Here is a 5401-nt window from a genome sequence, read left to right as displayed (position 1 = left end):
GTCTCAACTCTATTTGTGGTTGGTTAGAGCACTTGTTGCTTGTTTGTTGCACTTGTAGTGCAATTATGCTTACTAGTCTAGTATGCCTAATGAGATAGCCTATTATTCTAGCTTGTGTTAGCTTGAATCCAGCACGTTTTAGCCACTATTTTGACATGCTTTAAATCTGTTTTGGGTTGTTTAAGTCCTGCGAGGCTTGGTTTGCATGGCTATAGTGTAACGGTCTTCACTAGTCCATTGCTTTGAGGCCTTGAGCATGAAATGTTTGAGTTATTTGCATGTTATAGCCTCATTTTGCATGTAATTTCAGCACCATGACCTCTGCTATGTGCGCATGTATTTCACTCTTTCATTGCTTTTGAGAGTTGTGCTTTGAGCCTTGCTTGCGAGCTAACAAATGAGCATGTTTTTCTTGCCTTCTCTACTTCGAACTCAGCATGTTTTAGCCATTGTTTTGGCAAGTTCTAGCTCTTTCCAAAGCTGGCTTAGTCAATTGAGCTTGATATTGCATGCCTCTAGTGCAGTGTTCTTCACTAGTTTCATGCTTTTAGCTTTTGAACATGTTGTGCATGTGTTGCTTGCATGTTGTAGTATTATTTTGCATGCCATTTCAGCACTAAAAAGTCTGCAACTTCCCCCATTTCATCACTTTTTCATTTGCTTTGAGGGTTGGTTAACCTTTGGGTTGTGTTTAAGCTTGAGATTGAGACTTATGCTCAATGGCTTTAACTCTCTTTTGAGGGTTTCTACTAGTCAAAGGCATGATCTCTCTCATGTCTTAAACCATCCTTTGGTTAACCATCTCTCTCATTAGAGGACAATCACTTGGACTCAACCAATTAAAAAATGGCTTGGTAATGCTAAAATGAATAAATAAAATGAACCAAGTAAAACATGACCAAGATAAGCATGTTATGTGTGCATTGCATTGTGTTCAATCGGACGTTATATTGAACACAAGGAAGGTTGGACCATTTCATACTCGAAGTGATGAGATGGGCCAATCTCCTTTGTCTCCATTGCCTTTGATCATCCATGATGAGGTAGTGGACTTGAGTCTTTGTTTAGTACATTTATTGAATGTGTACAAGTTGGATCCTTGGCCATCAAGCATTGAAAATGCTTGATTGGTGGTTTTAGACCCAATAGATCCCCTTCCTTTAATGTTTTGAGATGATAATGAGAGGGTGCAGTACAAACATGCCCTAGAAAAACCCTCAATTTTCCTCTGTGTGTGCTCTGTTGCAGTTTGGTGAATCAGCAAACCAGTGGCCGGCAGTACTTCATCATTGACCGACAGTGCTTCATTGTTGGCCGTCAGTGCCTCTTCTTGGCCGGCAGGAAGTCCTTATGGCCGGCGGGCCACTGGTGCATTCCTCTGCATTGGTTTTGTAACAACCTCGACCTCTGAATAATGTTAATCCGTACTTAATTATGCCTAACAGTAATTTATGAGGGATTTGGAATTAATTTGCATGTGCATTGCATTATTTTTGGTGTTTTTATCTGTTCGGTGTAGAAAGATCTGTTCACGTTTTAGTTTCAGTTTGCGAATTGAAAGCCTTACCGGCTTTCGAATCAGAAATTGACTTGATTTATGTGCTACTTAGGATTTATAGAATTTTATGGTAGGTTTAATTAAAATTCGGTTCGGAACGATTAAACTAGATTAAAATAATGCTATTTGATTAGTTTGGATTAATTATAACTTAAGGCACTATTTTGAGCCCACTCACTTCTTTTCTTGACTTCACCACATTATGAGCTCATCCAAGAGAGAACCAAACGTGAGATAGAGAGAGGGAGAGGAGAGTTGAGCTCAACAAGGAAATTTCTTGAAGGTAGAGGAAATTGAAGAGAGTTTGGAAGATTTAGCTACCACACTTGAGAATCCAAGACTTAAGGTAGGCATTCACCCTCTTATATATAAAATTGATTTGCTAGTATAAGAATTCTAGTGAATTAAATGGACTCATGTGAGGATTAAGCTAAGAATTGGTGAATTGAAGCTCAATACATACATGCATGTGTAATTCATGGCATTTGAGGTTGTCTTTCTAAAGAATCCTTGCATGCATGTCATAATCCAAGCTTTGTTTTAGAAATTCTTCATGTTCCATGTCATATTGTCATAGCTGATCATGTTTTGGGGTTGAACATTGCATTTGGTCATGTTTTGGAAGATTTGGGTTCAAGGAATTGCATACAAGTCATGTATATGAATTAATTTCAAGTTTCAAGTTGAATGTTGCACAATTGGTATACTTCTGGCTTTGATTTTGTAAAACGATCTTCAAAACATGTTGTTTTATGAGTTTTCATGTACTTCCTCAAACTTTGGCCTAGAAAAATGAGCTTTGGATGTTCAAAAGTTGGATTTGAGCTTGGTGATCAAATCTGGGATTTCCAGAAATTTGATCCACGCTCGAGCGTGGAACTTTACGCTGGAGCATGCACTCTGAGTACATGCACTATGCTCGAGTGTGGAGTTTTACGCTCGAGCGTGAAATGCATATACCCAGAAGTTCTTGTGTTTTACAGTCCGTTCGAGTGAGGGAATCCACGCTCGAGCAAGGTTTTGAGTCTCGCACTTGAGCGTAGGTCGAGCGCTCGTCGAGCGTGAAAATCATGCATCCAGTACTTTTTTCATGAGTTTACAGTCCGCTCGAGCGGAGAAAGTCACGCTCGAGCGGAGCTTCATTGTCTGCATGTCCGCTCGAGCAGGGAAAGCCACGCTCGAGCGTAGACCTTATTTTCAGCAAGTTTCAAGAAATGTTTTCCAATGCATTCTTGCATCCTCATTCCATCCTAGGCATTCCTAGGCCATGTTTAAGATTCCATAATGAGGATTAAGGATTAGAAACACACTAAGAGCCAACGAAGCAAGTTATGTACAATCAGAACGTGTGTTTCAAGTGTGTGTCTGTTATGTGTTATGTAGGTCACGTGCCGCGTACTGTTTGAACAATCTGCTCCGCCTATCTGTCTCGAGGCCAACTATGAGTAATAACATATTAAAGCTATGTTCAACTTTATTTATTTTCTGTGTGATGAATTAAGATATGTTTTCTGAAATAATATGTTCTGTACAATGAATGATTGTCCAATTTCTGATATATATATATATATATATATATTCGTGACATCCTTAGCATTATGCGATATCTGTTGGCTGTTACCCGGTATCGGAGGTTCCATCATGGAACTTAATCTGTCTGCACTCTGTTACCCGTACCGGAGGCCTGTCATGGGGCTCAGCATATTTATTCTCTGTTACCCGGATCCGGAGGTTCCTTTATGGAACTGGTTATTCGTAACCCTCACGTGTCTACATCTGTTCTGTATCTGCTCTGTTAATGCTAATGGATGTATCACGTATACTTAAGCATACCTTATGATTTTTGTATATGATCTGAACAAATTATGAATTTGATATGAAATTGAATTATTATTTCTGAATCTATACGGACTCATTCATTGAAACCCCTTTACTCTGTTATTATTCACTGAGCTTTCTCTCACAGTTTATATTATATATATAGGTGAGTCGGTGTGTGATCAAGGCCAGAGTTGACGGCCTTCATTTCTGTTTTTGTCAGCCAAATGTTGTGCCTCCTGAGGAGGTTCCGATCGAGGTCTAGTTACATGGCTGTTTTTGTACTTATGCTAGTCTCTGCCTGTTTTGTAAAGTCGAGTCCTGGGGACTACACTTTTGTAAATGTTTTGTAAATATTGATGTCCTTCGACCGACATGCTTATGTACATGCAAGTTTTGAAATCTTCTGTCCCATGTATGTTATCACAACTTACTGGACCTTGTCTATTTTGTATAATTGCTTCCGCAGCCCCTTATCATGTGTTTATCTGTTAAGAGGCCTTTGGTAATCCACGGATTACTGGCCGGTTACGATGCTAAACCTATAGGGGCGGGTTTGGGTCGTGATAGGTTTGGTAAGGTGGAGCAGAAAGTTCTTGGAGTAACCCTGCAAACAGAGCCTCTCAAGAGCAAACCAGTGGGCTTTTCGGGGCGAGACACTGAATGCATGCATGTTCAACTTTCTGAAGCAGAGTTGAAGTAGTGTAATTTTATTCTTTACTTGTTAGTTAGCATTGGTTTTGTGATTTAATTAATTAGTTTGCTAATTGATTAATTGTTGTAATAATTAAGTAGCTTAGTTTAGCTATTTCTTTATTGTTTTGAAATAATTAGTAAATAGTTCACTAGTTATTCAATTTGGTTGTGTAATAATTAGTCTAATTAGTTTAATTAGATTAATTAGCTTAGGTTAGCTTAGTGTAGCTTAGCTTATTCGGACCCTCCTTCGCGAGGGCGCAATGTTGTAATAAGCGTGCGTGTGTGTGTGCATGTCTTCCAGCCCCACTTCTTTCTCTTTTTTACTTAACTGCTTTTGATGGTTAGTTTAGGGCACTTTTTGATTAGAATACCTTATGCTTTGCATGTTTGCTTCATTCATTTATATTGCATGCACTGGGCTCGGCGCATTATTCAAACTGCATCATATTTTAATACTTGCTTGCTTGAATACGTGTATCAAATCGTCGCATTCATATGCCATCTTAGATAGCCGAGCCTATTTAGTTGCATTATTGCATGTGTTGCATTAAGCATCTAGCATAGTTAGGATCATGCATATTTCTAACTAGCTTTTTGTTTTGGCTCGGAGTACACTGTAAGTGTTACGCTTTAGCATACTTGCATGAGTGTGAGTGTTGCCATGATCGCATGCTTGCCATGAGACTATTTGCTTAAGTGATTAAACTGCATGAGTGCCTTTGGGTGGAGGCTTGGTTACCTGAATTGGAACAATTCGATGATTGTGAGTTTTAAGCCTACTTTGCGAAGTGGCACAATCATGTTTTAAGCCCACTTGAGGGTGGCAAATCTGCGCTTTAGCCCACTTGTGCCTGGCACTTTCAAACCATTTTCGAAAATAAACATGAGTTGATTTGTTCCAATTCTCGCGATTTTTAGTCTATACTTGTATGTGTGTGTCTCATAGTAAAGTTAGCTAATAACCGAAATAAGAATACATGTGTTTATAAAACAACATATCATGCTTAGCAGAGGTCGATCCTTTGATCGGGCGAGCGGGGGTGCTCATTTCAAGACCTTCCCCTCTCGTACCCAAGTTCTTGAGCCGAGGCAACTTTGGTGATGACGGACACGTGGCCTTTGGCACGAGTCAGGGTTTCCTAAATTTCCCAAAAACAAAATATTTAGGTGGCGACTCTGTAATTTGGCGAAGCAGTCCAATTTTGGCATTATTTGATTCAAAATCATTTTTCCAAAATAATTTGCCGGATTGGACTCTTCGGTGTTTATCAGTCTCACATTGCACTTTGTGAGATTAGATTCAGAACCGTGACAAGAGCCTGAACT

The sequence above is a fragment of the Camellia sinensis genome, chromosome 3, assembly GCF_055761805.1.
Source record: "Camellia sinensis isolate YWXY chromosome 3, ASM5576180v1, whole genome shotgun sequence".
Taxonomy (NCBI): Eukaryota; Viridiplantae; Streptophyta; class Magnoliopsida; order Ericales; family Theaceae; genus Camellia; species Camellia sinensis.
The sequence above is the reverse complement of the archived record's forward strand: the minus strand, read 5'-3'. Positions refer to the sequence as shown.